This window comes from Poecile atricapillus, chromosome 19, assembly GCF_030490865.1.
Source record: "Poecile atricapillus isolate bPoeAtr1 chromosome 19, bPoeAtr1.hap1, whole genome shotgun sequence".
Classification (NCBI taxonomy): Eukaryota; Metazoa; Chordata; class Aves; order Passeriformes; family Paridae; genus Poecile; species Poecile atricapillus.
The window spans coordinates 5,961,094-5,976,717 of NC_081267.1; the positions used below are offsets into that span (position 1 = coordinate 5,961,094).

A 15,624-nucleotide genomic window follows, 5' to 3' on the forward strand; every position below is an offset into this window, starting at 1 on the left:
CTGTGCCCTCTGAACCAGCAGAGCCAGCCTCCCTTCAGGGTGAGAAGCCACAGCCTCAGTTACAGCCCCAGGTGCCTCCTGTGCCCCAGAGAATGGCCCGGCTCACCTGGCCCAGCCCAGCCCAGCCCGAGCAGCCCGGACTGGCCTCAAGGGATGGGCTCCACCTGCCCGCTGTGCCCACAGGCCAGGCCCAAGGGCTCACAAGAGGCTTCCTCCCAGCTTTGCAAAACTCGGCCAAGAGTGTCCCCTTTACTGTGCTGAGAAGAGTAAAAAACCCTCTCAATTTAACCCCACTGCACTCCTCATGGGGGATCCCTGCACACCTTAGGAGAGAGCCCAAATTTTCCCTGTGTGCCTCATGAGGTGCAGGCCCAGGTGATGCCACTGAAGGAAATGTGCCCTCACAGCCCAGGGACGCTCAGCATGGGCTCCCCCAGCCCCTCAGTGCCCCAACACTGGTCACGGCAGCCCCTGCCTGGCTCCTGCCTACCCACACCGTGGGCACCCCCGGCTGCTCCTGGACATGGAGCTCAGCCAGGGCTGGTGCCGTGTGGGCTTTGCTGGTGGTACCAGCCAGACACTGGGGTGAGAGCTCCATCTCTTTATTAGAACAAAAAACATGGGCCAACCCCTGCTCTGGTGCACAGGGGCTGCCCAATTTCAGTCCTGGCCAGGGACCAGGGCCAGGGGGCTCAGGGGCAGAGGGTCTCGCTTGAAAGGTGTGGGTCTTGGGATGCCATCAAGATGGGGATGCAGCTGCAGCACAGCAGATGGGGAGAGATGTGAAGAGCGAGGATAACAGGTCAGCTTCTCTTAGACTAAAATCTTTGGCTGCTCTTCTGAAGCTGCAGAGGCACTCCTGTGGAGAGAAGAGGTGGCTGAGGCCCCCAGCTGCCGCTGGCACTCAGGGACCCTCCTGCACAGCAGGGCCCAGAGCTGCCAAGGCTCCCCAGCACGGCTGGAGCTGCTGGCACAGCTTGGCCCAGCTGGACAGCTGCCCCTCAAGGCCCTGGAGAGCAGGGGATGGCTCTGGGCAGGGTCCCTCTGCCTTTCAAGGATAATCTCGTCCCCGCTCTTTCTCCTGCCCACCTTGCTTTGCCTCTGCCCGCTGCTCCTGGGGCTGCTCTTGGCCAGGCAGCCTCAGTGGCAGCCAGCACTGGCTGCAGCCCCAGCGGGCTCCCCAGGACAAGGCCCAGCAATTAAGAGGCCAATGAAAGGCCTGGGCAGCTGCAGAACTCTCGGCAGAGTTATTTGGGCAACCAAGAACTTAAGCCACAAGTCCACAGCAGCTTCACTGGGAATGTTTCCTGACTATGAGCAGCCTTTCAAGAAACTGTTTGAGGCAGACATCAGCAAAACACTCACCGTTTTCTCTTCCACCAATACCAGATTCCAGCACAGCACATCATCAGGAAAAGTGCTCCACCAGCCACAATGGCCATCAACTTAATCAAACCATGTGTTCCCTGGTAGAAAACTCTTCTCATGCTTTCCCAGATATTCTGAGCATGTGTTGTGGTGCCAGCTGCATCTGTGGGAGCAATGGGCAGCGTGAGCCGGGCTGTGCTCCACTGCTGAGCTGGCAGCACGCTGGATACAGCCAGGACGTTCTCTGTTTCCCCCAGAGCTGGGGCCTGCAGGCACCTTGCCACCCCTTGGCACAAGGCTGCTCAACCCCCTGAGCTTGAATGGCACAATTTCTCTGTGCTGTGCTGGTCTTCTCCAGGCAATACTTGTCAAATACATGGATAAGGATCAGGGAAATGCCCGGGGTTTTGGAAATACTCCAGGGCCCTCCCTCTTCTAAACAGCCCCTACACCTGATCTACCCTGAGACCAGGAAATTTTCAGGGGATCTCAGAGTCCCGTGCTGCAGTTTGGGCTCCCTGACAGCTGATGCCAAATGCCTTCCTGCAGAGGCTGGGGAGAAGATGCAGCCAGGCCAGGCTGGGAAACAGCCCTGCAGGGCATGAAAGCAGCAGTGGGGCAGTGAGGCTGCCATGGATCCTTTCCTGCTGTGCTGGGCACACTGTGTCCAGATGTGCAGAGAAATCCCCTGGCTGCTGAGTCTCAGGAGGAGGCTGAGGGACATGGACCCACCACGGCGTCTATCCAGATCATTCAGGATTATGTCCAGATATTTGAGTTCCTCTATTGCTACATTACTATCTCCTATAGGTTTGGTCTTCTTTCTCAGGGGACTATAATATAAAGTATTTCCATTTTCCAGGAATGGATCCCACAGAACCAGTGCTCAGCCTGTGGGGTCAGCAGGGATGCACCATATACCCCAGTGATGTGAGCTGGGCTGGCTTGCAGAATCCAGCTCAGCAGCTGGGAAAGTCCTTGCTGCAGACACACCTGTAACTCAACAGCCACAGAAGCTTCTCTCATCTCTGCTGCACAGGCAGCACTGAGCCACAGGAGCAGTGAGGGGATCACGCAGAGCGAGGGCACACACGTGCATGGCTCTGTCCTGGCACCTGCAGCGATGCTGCCCTGGCCGAGCTTTGGGCTCTGAGCTGGCAACTCTCCCAGGGGGAAAGGCCTTCACCTACCCTCAGAATCTTCCTCATTATCAGGCTCAGTAACTGATATGGATTGGGAATCCAGATCATCTTCATCATCAGGTTCATCTGCAAAGAAAGGCAGAACAGAACAGCTCCCGTGACACTGCTGAAGATTCTTCTTCAGGCCAGAGCGGTAGTGAGTGCACCTGGGTGACTGGTGCCCTCCAAGGCACTCCCTCATCTCTGCCTTCCACTCAGGAGCAGGAGCAGGGGACCACGTGCCTGCAGTGGCCCCACAATGGGATGGAAGGAGCCCCTTGCATGGCAGTCAGGGGAGAAAGGACTCCCCGGAGCTGCCACCAGCTCTGAACTGAGCCCCAGGCAGGGCCAGGGCTTGGCAGCTGGAGCAGGAGCATCTCAGGTTCCCTGGGGCCAGAAAGGAGCCACACAAGGCACAGCCCCAGGGCACAGCCCTGGGCCCGGCCCCTTCCCTCTCTGCTCTTCTCCGTGGCTGTACAGAGCACACAGAAGGAGACACTGGCATTGCACATGGGAAGAAGATTGACAGCTAAATGCTCCTTCCTCCCACTGACAGCCATGCTGTGGGACCACTCAGGGCTCCAGAAGGGAATGGGGCGAGGTTTCCAGAATCCATCAACCTTCAGACTCTTGAGGGAAATGGCACATGAGTGAGCTCTTGCCACCTTGACACTGATTATTCTGTGCAGAAAGGGACATTGAGAACTTGCCTCCAGCATCTGGCAAGGTCTTCAAACCACCATTTACCAGCAATTCCAGATGCTCCATGTCACGATCCCAATCTAGAAGGGAGCACAGATCAGAAACATTCCATGGTGTGCTGGGACCCCCTTCTGCTTTAGGGAACTGGACACTGCAAAGGGTTTGGGTAAGGCCTTGGGAGACAGATGTCAATGGACATGGCCAAAGCTGCAGAGGGGCTTGGGGAGCTTTGGGCTGGCTTTGGTCACTCTCAACACCCTCTTTGCAGCCCCTGTGCAACATCCCTGGTGGGGCAGTGGGACCAGCCCAGGGCCCATGGGCTCTCCCTCCCACAGAGGAAACCCCAAGGCCTTGGGCCAAACCGCAGCATTCAGTGCCACAGGTAACGGAACCTCCCTCCTGCCCTCTCTCCTTCAGCTGGGACAGCTCCCCCAGCCCAAGGGGACAGAGCCAGGCCCTCTCAGAGCACACTGGAGCTTTACCCTCCCCCTCAACCCTTTCCCCACCGTGGGCATCCCTTGCAGCAGCTGACAGGTTTTGGGACGTGTCTCCCATGGAGGGATCCCAGCAGGACTGCTCAGTAGCCAAGTGCCCTGAGCCTGCTCAGGATAATTCCTCTGCACTGTGCTCACACAGCCAAGCAGCAGAAATGGAAGCTCAAGCCTCAGCAGGACTCAGGCCCAGAGGCACAGCAATTACCTCCTGGGACTGTGCCTGGCATGGCCTCCCTTCCTGCAGCAGAGGCTGCCCATGAGCCACTGCTTCCTCCGGGAAACGCTGCCTTCAGCACAGCCTTTGGGTTCATCTCTGGAGAAAGGAAGAGCCACAGCTGGATCAGGTGGGGCTGTTCCCCAACAGGAAGGTGGCATCTTCAAAAGGCAATCCTTGTCAAAGTCATGGATAAGGTTGAGGAAGCCATCAAAACTTTGGAGCCAGGCCAGGGCCCTCCCTCCTCCAAAGAGCTGCCATTCCACATCTGCCCCAAGACTGGGAAATTGCAGGGGATCTCTGGGTATGCATGGCCTGTGCTGCAGTTTGGGCTCCCTGTCAGCTGATGCCAAATGCCTTCCTGCAGAGGCTGGGGAGAAGCTGCAGCCAGGCCAGGCTGGGAAACAGCCCTGCAGTGTGTGAAAGCAGCAGTGGGGCAGCGAGGCTGACATGGATCCCTTCCTGCTGTGCTAGGCACAGATCAGAACCATTCCATGGTGTGCTGGGACCCCCTTCTGCCTTAGGGAACTGGGCACTGCAAGGTGATTGGGTAAGGAAGGCTGTGGGAGCCAGATGTCAAGGGACATGGCCAAAGCTGCAGAGAGGCCTGGGGAGCTCTGGGCTGGCTCTGGTCACTCTCCACCCTCTTTGCAGGCCCTGTGCAACATCTCTGGAGGGGCAGTGGGACCAGCCCAGGGCCCCTGAAGCCTCTGTCCCTCCCACAGAGGAAACCCTCCCTTCAGCCCTGGGGAAAACCATCCCCAAAGCTTCCCAGGGAGAAGGGAGCACTGTCCCAGGAAAGGGAAACCAGGCTGCCGGCTCACCTGCTCGCCGTGCTCGCCACGGAGCAGCCTGGGCAGCCCTGTCAGGCAGGGCCACTGCCAGGAGGAGCAGGAGGAGGAGGCGCAGAGCAAAGGCCATGGTGCCTTGCCCACTGCCAGTCCTGCAGCTCTTGCTGCCACCACTGTCCTGACACCGCTGTCCCAATGTCAGCACCGCTGCTGCCGCCGCCGCTGCTGCCGCAACAGTCGTGGTCAAGGACTGACTGCTCGGTCCTTGTGGTGCTGTGCAACCACGGGGCTCTGGGACCTCTGTGACCTCAGAGCCTGCTGTCACCTCAGCCTGCTTTCACCCCACAGGCTGCTGTGACCTCATGGCCTTGGCTGTACCCCCTGAGTTACTCCCATCTGCACTCCAATCTGTACTGGACTGATTGTAAATTTTTGACTTCATCAAAGGGTCATTGCTAAACAAAACCTTGGTTTTGCCTGCTGACATTGCTGGTCAGGCGGTGTCCCAGGAGATGCTCTTGATGGTTGCCTCTTTTCCTGGGCATGGCACTGGAGGAGGTTCAGGCCCAGGTGATGCCACTGAAGGAAATGTGCCCTCATCCCAGGGATGCTCAACACAGACTCCCCCAGCCCCTCAGTGCCCTGCCGCTGGTCACAGCAGCCCCTGCCTGGCTCCTGCCTGCCCACACCATGGTCAGCCCTGCCTGCTCCTGGACATGGAGCTCAGCCAGGGCTGGTGCTGTGTGGGCTTTGCTGGTGGTACCAGCCAGACACTGGGGTGAGAGCTCCATCTCTTTATTGGAACAGAAGAGCTGTGCTGGGCCCTGCCCTGGCAGGAGGGACCCACCTTCCGTCCAGGCCACAGAGCAGGGCGGGTCCCTTCAGGGACACAGGGCCTTGCTTTGGGTGGTGGCAGCATCTGCACAGCAGCAAGCTGGTAATGCAGCTGTGACAGGGACATCACGTATGGGCATGGAGATGTGAAATGTGTGCTGCAGGTGTCCCTGAGGGAGGTGTTTGGCTGGACTTGTGAAGCTGCAGAGAGGAACCTGTTGAGAGAGGAGATGGCTGAGGCCCCAGCTGCAGCTGGCACACAGGGACCCTCTTGCACACTGGGAGATTCTCACTGTGCTCAAAGTTTCCCTCTGAAGACTAAGAGGTGAATGTGGATGGGCTCAGCAGCTGATCGGCAGGCCAAACAATAGAGTTAGCAAAAGGAGAAATTGAGAAAATACAAATTTATCCATAGCAAGGAGGAAAGCAAGGCCATTAGCATGGAAACCAATAAAAAGGGATATAAAGGGGTATTTGCAGTTATGTAATAAATGGAATTGTTTCCAGCTAACTAAATTGTAACTGTTATTAAAGTTGTTATAATTAGAAACAATCATGAATCAGTGTTATAAAGCAGATGTACCCCTTTGCAGATGTTACATGTCAAAATTAAGGTACAGGATGTAGTTTAGAAGATAAATGATGTCTCAAGACCAAAATGGCCCTGAGATGGACCAAAATTAGAACAAATTTAGGCATTGGGCCTAAAGATTAGGAAACATAAGGCTAATTAGTAGACTAACATAACACAAGGATTAGTACACACACGCAAACCTGTAAGGTTATCCAAAGGACAATGAGGAAGAGGAGAAGCCTTTGGCAAAAGACCACCTAAAGAAGACTGAAGACCTCCTAACAACAAGTGAGGCATGCGCCGTGAAGAAAAGTGATGTAAAGTCAGAAAAATTGGAAATAGGAGGAAACTTACAGGAAACATGAAAGAATATGTAAAAGCATACAGTATATAAGTTTAGCTTGAAGTGCTTTGTTTTGAATGTGAGGCAGGGTGGGAAGCCTCCGTACCCTGGTCGGTTTTGCTTATGCTTTAATCATACTTAATTTCTAGCAGATTATATATATAAATTTTAATTTTTATTAAACAGTATTATTTTACTAAACTGTATTCTTTTATACCACATTACTCTTCAGTTTAGTAAATTGTATTCATTTTTAATTAAACTGCCATTAACCAAAGGGACCTAGTTGTCAAAATTCTAATTTCATTTATAACAATATTTTAACAAAGAAGGCTGGTACAACAACATTGGTATTTACCAAACATGACACAACATGAGGTATATTAACAAAGAAGGCCCCTTACGGTGACAACATTCTACTGTTCAAACTGTAAAACATCCTTCTGTACTGATCAGGAGGTCACGATTTCCTCTTTACAATCCTGATGCTGAATGTCTCCTTAGGAGGTCTGGTCACAGAGAAGAATGAGCCCCTTGTGGGCTGCCCCTGTTTGGACAACCTGCTCCTCACCCCGAGCCTCAGCATGTCTGACATCGCCCACCTGGGACTGACATCCCAAAGCATTAAGAACATTTCTCTTTATATTTTTTCTTTATAATTAAAATCTAATAAATTAATAAAAATTAAATTTTATTTTTTTACTATTATTCTGTATTTTTATAACCTATTTTTTATATTTATATAAAAGAATTGATACATTTTTAGCAACTAAAAACATTATCGGTCCTTGGTTCAAAGTACCACAATTCCCTTCATTAATTAATTGGTCACTTTTTCTCCCTTTTTATGATAATTACACATATTTTTAGTCCTTTGATCATCATTTTTTAATAATTTTCTCAGACAGGGTAAAAGGGACCACTTTGGGATCCATGGAGACTTTTCGGGGCAACATTTGGGGCAGTTTTGGGTCTAGGGCGGGAATTTAGAAAGAACTTGGGGGTCTGGAAGACACTTGGGGGAACCGGGTGAGCACTTGGAGGGGCACTTGGGGATTCTGTGGGACAATTCGGGGTCCGGGGGAGCACTTGGGGGTCCAGGGGGGCACTTGGAGGTCAGGGAGGGGAATCTGGGGGCCCTTCGGGGTCCGGGCGGGCACTTGGGGGGCTGTCACTGGGAATCTATGGGCCGTGGGGGTTGATGGGAGTTGTAGGCGCCGGTATAATACGGTTTAATGGTGCCGCGGAGCATCACGGGAGTTGTAGGCGCAGCTCCAATGGGTTCCGGTGAGGCGCGGGGCATGACGGGAGATGCAGTCCCGGTTGGAATAGCGCTCTATGGGTGCCGCGGAGCATGATGGGAGCTGTAGTCCCGGAAGTGGCTCGGAAGGCGCGTTTGGCGGTGCGGGGAAGCGCTTGGAGAAAACTTTTGCGTCCGAGCCGTGTCTGCAGGTCCTGGGGGCGAATGTATACGGCTCGGGAGCACTTGGGGGGAACCTGGGGAGCTGTAACCGGGCTCTTTAGGGCGCGGGTACGGCAGGAGGTTTGGGCGCGGAACTGTGTTGTGGGATGATGGGAGATGAATTTCCAGGAGTGGCTGGAAGGGGAATCTGTGGGGTTGGGAGCATTCGGGGGTCCAGGGACGCTTTAGGGGGTCCCGAACGGGCGCTGAGGGGGCACTCGGGGATCCTGGAGGGTTTGGAGGAGACTTATGGGACATATGGGGGGCGATCCCGGGGTTCTGGGGAGCGCAGGGCATATTCCCAGTTCCTCACAACCTGGTCTCAGTTGCCCGCTGCAGGCTCCTACTCACTGCCAGTATGATCCCAGTATGATCCCAGTATGATCCCAGTATGATGTCAGTACACAGCCAGTGCAATCTCAGCCACTGCCAGTATGATCCCAGTACAAACCAGTCCCTGCCAGTGCTGCCACTCCTGGGATCCCCCAGCCCTCTCTGTGTTCCCCCCTCCCACATCTCCCCAGAGCAGCCCCAAGGGCTGGCAGTCCCCAGCCAGGGTCCCCAGCCAGCCCCAGGTTGGATCTGCAGCCCCCAATTTTCCCAGTTTCCCTCTCCTTTTCCCCGGGCCGGGTTCCCCCCGTCCCCAGCGGGTGGGAGCAGGGGAGAGCCCCGCGCTGCCCATCCCGACCTGTCCCGGCTCCATCCCCGCTCCTGCCGTGGGCTGTGAGGGGTTTGGGAACGGGGCACCGAGGGTGTCACTGCTCCTGGGGGAGGAGGAGGAGGGATGGAAGAGGAGGGATGAAGAAGGAGAGAGGGAAGGGATGGAAGTAGAAGAAGGTGGAGTTAGGGAGGATGAAGAGGAGGAAGAAGAGGGACAAATGAAGATCAGGGGAGGTAGAAGGGACCACGAGGTCGAGCACTCCCTGAATACACAGCCCTCCACCTGTGGGATCATCACCCCCCCCATCCCACAGGTGACCAGGGTGGGGGAGCTCGGCCCAGATATCCTGGGGGATCCCTGGGTTGGGTTTTATGGGGGGGATGTTTGGAGAATGAAGAACTCCAAAGCTGAGCAGAAAATGCCCCTTGGGGGGCATTGGGGGGTCCTGGTGGTGGCTGCTGTCAGAGGCAGCCTGGAGGAGCAGAGCCGTGTTTTCCTCAGGACCCCAAAGTGGGGAGCCCAGAGAGGGGGAGTGCCACAATTCATGGGATCCTGAACAGCCTGGAATGGAGCAGGGGGGACTCCTTGGACGTTCTGCACCCCAAAGCAGAGAATCACGGGACAAGGGACCATAGGAATCCAAAAAGCCCCATCATCCCTAAATGAGGAGATGGAAATGGGGGGGACTTTTTGGATTTCTGGCACTCCCAGCAACCTGGGGTAAGCAGGGACTGAGCAGACAAAGCAACCCCAGTGCAAGCACGACCCCCAGCAGCTGGGACAGCGGGGAACCCCTGAACACCACAAGGGAGAGACCAGAGATGGGAAACTCTTGGGAGGCATTTTCAGGGCTGAATTTTGGTGTTTGGGAGGTTTTTATGGGCCCCAGATAGCCGGTAACTTCTAGAGATGAACTTGGTCAGGAGGAACACCCTAACCCAATGTGCTCGTGCATTATATTTTTCCCCAAACCAGGATTTTTCATTCCCAAACCTTGGCCGGATGGAGAAGGAGGCTGCGAGGAAGAGGAAGATCTCCCAGGACACCCAGGCAGGTGAGGAGGAAGTCAGTGCCCCTTTCCCCCTCTCTCCTGCTCCATCTCCCAGCCCAGCCTGGCCCCCGGCTGCAGGACAACCCCGCTGCCGACGCCGTCCTGCCGGGGACGCACTGGGGGGATCTCCTTCCCCTTCCCTCTGGCACGGAGGCAAATCCCATCCTCTCCTTGTCCTTCCTCCCCCAGACAAGGAGCTGAGGATGGAGACCAGGGAGGAAAAATCCACACAGCAGAACCTCATGGAAGAGGCTGATTTGAGCTGCTCCACAGTGCAGGAATCCAACAGGGAAGAAAAGCCATGGAGATCCCGCAGGAGGAGGGGCTCCAAACCCATCCCAGGGTGCTCTGAGGAGGAAAGACCCACCCTGTGCCGGGAAGGCGGCCAGAGATCCAGCCAGGGCTCTGAGCTGGTGGTCCATGAGCAGCTTCAGGATGGGGAGAAGCCCTACAAGTGCTTGGAGTGTGGGAAGAGCTTCAGCCGGAGCACCAAACTGCTCCGCCACCGGATGATCCACACTGGGGAATGGGCCTATCAGTGTAGGGAATGTAGGAAGGGCTTCAGCTGCAGCTCTGAACTCGTCCGTCACCAGCGCATCCACACTGGGGAGAGGCCCTACGAGTGTCCTGAGTGTGGGAAGAGGTTTCGGATCAGCTCCCATCTCCTCGAGCACCAGCGGATTCACACGGATGAGAGGCCCTTCCGCTGCCCCGACTGTGGGAAGGGCTTCAAGCACAACTCCACCCTCATCACCCACCGGCGCATCCACACTGGGGAGAGGCCCTACGAGTGTGGGGAATGTGGGAAGAGCTTTAGCCACAGCAAGAACCTGATCTTCCATCAGAGGACCCACACTGGGGAGAGACCCTATGAGTGTGGGGAGTGTGGGATGACTTTCAGATGGAGGTCCCAACTGACCATCCACCAGATGATCCACACTGGGGAGAGGCCCTACGAGTGTCCTGAGTGTGGGAAGAGGTTTCAGACCAGCTCCACTCTCCTCAGGCACCAGCGGATTCACACGGATGAGAGGCCCTTCCGCTGCCCTGACTGTGGGGAGGGCTTCAAGCACAACTCCACCCTCATCAACCACCGGCGCATCCACACTGGGGAGAGGCCCTATGAGTGTCCCCAGTGTGGGAAGAGCTTCAGCCAGAGATCTACCTTGACCCAACACCAACAGAGGCACCGGTAAGGGAAGCCCTGTGAGTGCCCCAAGTGCAGGAAGAGCTTCATGCACTGCTCCAGCTCCATCTCCCATCAGAGGACCCACGTTGGGCAGGACCTGATGATCCACGTTCCCAGTGATCTGCGTTGGGAACACACTGGGCTGGAGGCCATTTTATTTTGGTTTCAATTATCTTTTGATTCATCTTTATCTATTTAGAACAGAGAAATAGTGGTAAAAATCAATAAATTCATCAAAGGTATCTAAAACCTCACATTTTACTAGTGCTTCAAAGGAATCTGGGAGATACTTGGGAGTATTTGGGGGTTGTGGGGTTATTTGGTGTAGTTGTCTCCATTTCTTGGCACTCAAAGAGACAAGAGGGTTCGATCTTTCACCTCAAAACCACTCAGTGTCACTGAATCCAACTCAGTACCTCTCCAAAATTATTCAATTCCACAGCCCCTCAGGGTGTGTTGCCTTAAGTTTTAGCTTTCATATTTTTCATATTCTACACTGCCTAGGTTTGTAGTTTTGAACTTCCTATTAAGTGTTAGTGAGCTCTCTTCACAGAGTAGGTAGACAAAGCAAATCCTTTTCTAGCTTGATACCAAGGACAGTTGTTAGAAGTTTCAGCCCAAAAGCATAAACAAGGGTGGACTGAAGAGAGAAAAGAAGGATGAGACTTCATCATCTGAAGCTGTCACTGGACAATGAACATCTGCAATATGCAGATGTACCTGAACTTCTAAAAATGTGAGACCTTGTGATCACTTGTCCATTTTTGTGACCATTTTTGGTCCATCTTGGGTGTAACCCTGGCCAGGCTCTTGTACTGCCCAAGGTGTATCCTTTAAGGCCTTTTAATAAACTTTATTCTTAACTCTGTCCAGCTCCTGTTCTAGGTCAGCCTTCTGAAGGCATCAGGTGGAATGGGGTTGGAAGGGGATTGGGTGAAGTGGGATGCAAATCAGGATGGGTGAGATGGGCATTGGGTGAGGCAGGATGGGTGGGATGGAGTTTGGGAGGTGTGAAATGGGGGAAACTGGGCTTGGGAAGGGGGTCTTGATGTCCAGCAGGGATGGGTTGGGGTTGGGACTGGGGAGGTGGGGTGGGGTCTGCAATGAGACAGCCAAAGTTTGGGGATGATGAAGGGAGGGGGAGCCCATTACTGAGTGAGTTTTGTGTGAGGTGTCCCTGCCCAGGGAGGCAAGGATTTAGTTTCAAATTAATATTGTTAAATTGAGAGGCATGGGCAAGAGGGAATTCCATCCCTCTGCCTCAGAGGTTGGGCCCTGAGAGCCCAGGAAGAAACTCCACCCTGGACCCCTCGTTGGGAGGCAGCCCAGGGATTTCTGATTGGGTTTGGGCCCCTGGGGTTTCTCCCTTGCTGTGTTCCCAGTGGTCCCTGACCTTGAACTCCACCCTGGTTCTCAAACCCCATCTCCCTGCCTCTGTTTGGGGCTGTCTCTGCATCTGAGTTTGTTCCTGAGCTGAATAAATGTTTTCCTGAGCAGAATCCCATCTCGTTGGTGTCCCATGCCTGTTCCTGGTAACTGTGGCTGCCCTGGACATGATCCTGCGGCCCCGGAACGCAAGACCCCGCAAAATTGAGATCCACCCCCCAGACATCCAATAATCCCAAAATTCCCTACTATTCACCCAAATCCCCCCAGATTCCCTTAATTTCCCTAAAATGCCCTTTTTGTCCCACTCCACTGCCTCCGCAGACGGTGTCTTTGGGACACCTCCAGGAATTTGGAGGGGGTCTCTCCTCCCCTGCAACCCTGAAAAACCTGCTGCTTTTGGGAAAAAAATTCCCAAAAATCCCTTGGATTCAAGGGGGAGTTCCCCATTTTTGATGCATTTTTTGAGGGTTCCTGTCATGCTATTGGGAACGATGAGAAGCACGACACAGACTCTCTTATGAGTTGAAAAGGAAAGCGAGTTTAATTACCTCAGATCATCTTTTATAGACCAATATGTGAAAGTACAGAAAGGTAAAACTCTTATTTGTTAGTAAACTAACATATCACCATCATCGGTCAGTGGGGTGCACCACCCCTCGACCTTCTCTTGCAAGAAAAAAAGAAACTGACAAACAGCACCTGCAAGGCTGTCTTCTATCTCTGAGGATTGTTTTAATTCCTCCTTTTGATTTCCCAGGACACTTTCTCAGGTGAAACTGAGAAAGATATGCAGCCTGATTTTCCACAGGCACTGTGCTCCCTGCTTTGCTCACAGCGGGTGTCACTGAGAGGAGAAAATGGAGGCTGTCACTGCTGTGGTGTCACGGAGAGGGGAACAAAGGGGCTGTGACTGCTGTGTTGTCAGAGAGAGAAGGAGATTAGGGCTCTCACTTCTGTGGTGTCACAGAGAAAAGGAAATTAGGAGCTCTCATTGCTGTGGTGTCACAACTTGGGGAACACTGGGGCTGTGATTGCTGTAGTGTCACAGAGAGAAGGAGATTGGGGCTGTCACTGCTGTGGTGTCACAGAGAGGAGATTGGGGCTGTCACTGCTGTGGTGTCACAGAGAGAAGGAGATTGGGGCTGTCACTGCTGTGGTGTCACAGAGAGAAGGAGATTGGGGCTGTCACTGCTGTGGCGTGTGAAAGACTGACATTTAAGATAAAAAGAGAAACAGCTAAGGAAGTTAAGGTTGCTGGAGGCTGATGGGAGTTGTTTCTCCTGGCAAATCGTTGGCCATTTCTGAGAATTGACAGTAGTTTTGACCATTGAAAATTGACATCAACCTGTGAACACCACCCTTTAAAACTTAAGTCCGGGAATGTCTCTTTATCTTTGGTTTCTGGCTTTTGAAGAGGTAACAGGGCTCCAGTTCTGCCTTCTCCCTCCCAGGCCAGACAAGGCCATGCGGGGAGCGGGGCTGGCTGGAGTTCTGCGGTTCCTGGTGTGGGATGGAGACTGTGGGGGATGGAGCCCCTTCCCAGAGGGGCTGAAGCCCTCGCAGGGCTCACTGAGCCTTGTGCAGGGGGGCTGCCAGGCCAGGCTGGTTCCTGGCTTCAGTTTCTGATGCTGCTGGCTTTCAGCAGAGACTGCCAAGGAAGGGGAAGGAAAGCTCTTGAGCTGCGGCGTGCTGAGACAGTGGCCACACTCCTCCAGAGCAGCTACCAAAAATCTTCCATGGCAAACAGCTCCAGTCGCTGCCCCTGGGACCATCCCCAAGGCCTGGGCAAGAGTTTAACCCTTTCACTAGCCAGATGAGACTTGCAGATTAATCATTTTTCCAGAGAAAGGGGAAGAGAGAGGGATCAACACATAAAGAGACAGCATCAGCTATCAAAGGCAGCGAGGGAAGGAATTAAACCCTCAGATGGGAAGAAAATACGGAGCTGCCTGAATAAGCTGAAGTTTTCTTTTGTTCAAGCTATGGAGAGGGACAATCTTGTCCTGAAATACTCCTTTCATTCCTGAAACAGTATTTTGGGGGGAATGGAGCATTTCAAAGTGTAGATGTGAGCAAAAGTAATTCATTGAAAAAGCTGAGTAAATGGTGAAGTTGTTGTAATCCTAGGAGATGCTGGAAGAGAAAAGGAGAAGTGAGAGTTGTTGAAGATTTGTAGCTCTTAACAGACAAAGCAAAAATTTCTGTATCCAGAGATGGTCACAGAGACAAATGAAGAGAACTTTTGCCTTTGAAGATCTCATCCTTCAAAAGACACCCCTTGAATCATGGCCCAAGAACACACCTCAGAGTGGTATGAAATGGCTGGAAAGGACTGATGGCAGAGTTTTCCGGGCTGCTGGCATCAGAGAAATAGGGAACTATGAGAAGATGATTTCCTTGTGAAATACTCCCTAGATTACCAAAAGAGAATTTATTTTTCTTGACAAAGACTGGTGAAAAAGACTATGGCAAAGTTAGGACTGTTTTAACCTCCAGGTATTTTCTTCTCTATGTTGTCAATTAAAGACAGGAATGTTTGGGTGGTGGGGAAAAAGGGTTTCTGGAAGTTTTCTTCTGGTTTCTTATCCTTGTAGTTTGGTTAATAAACTTACTATATCCCTTTTCAGCCTTAAGCTTCTTTTGCCCTTCTCATAATCCACATCTCACAGCAAGAAATGAATCAGTTTTGCAGTGATTTTCTTAACTAATGCTTTAAAACCACAACAGGTGCCAGAGAGAGGAGGAAATTGGGGCTGTAACTGCTGTGGTGTCACAGAGAGGGGAACACTGGGGCTGTCACTGCTGTGGTGTCACAAAGAGAGGAACACTGTAGTTGTCACTGCTGTCATGTCACAATGAGGAGGAAATTGGGGCTGTCACTGCTGTGGTGTCACAGACGACAACACTGGGGCTGTCACTGCTGTGGTGTCACAGAGAGGAGGAAATTTGGACAGTCACTGCTGTGGTGTCACAGAGAGGAGAACACTGGGGATGTCACAGCTGTGGTGTGTGATAGATTGACATTTTAGAAAAAATGAGAAACATCTAAAGAAGTTAAGGTTGCTGGAGGCTGATGGGAGTTTTTTCTCCTGGCCAGTAACTGGCCATGTCTGAGAACTGACAGTAGTTTTGACCATTGAAATGTGACATCAACCTGGGAAAACCACTCTTTAAATCTTAAGCCTGGGAATTTCTCTTTGGTTTCTGGCTTTTGAAGAGATAACAGGGCTGTGGTTCAGCCTCCTCCCCCCCAGACAGGACAAGGCTGTGGGGTGAGCGGGACTGGCCTGAGTTCTGCGATTCCCAGGGGGGTGGAGACTGTGAAGTGAGAGGAGCCCCTTCCCAGAGGCAAGTACTCCCATCTGTACTAG

At 53.1% G+C, this 15,624-nt stretch overlaps 1 pseudogene; it reads left to right on the forward strand.

The window, feature by feature from the left end:
* LOC131586333 (uncharacterized) overlaps positions 1-15,624 on the forward strand; it is a 705,318-nt pseudogene that overhangs the window by 183,014 nt on the left and 506,680 nt on the right.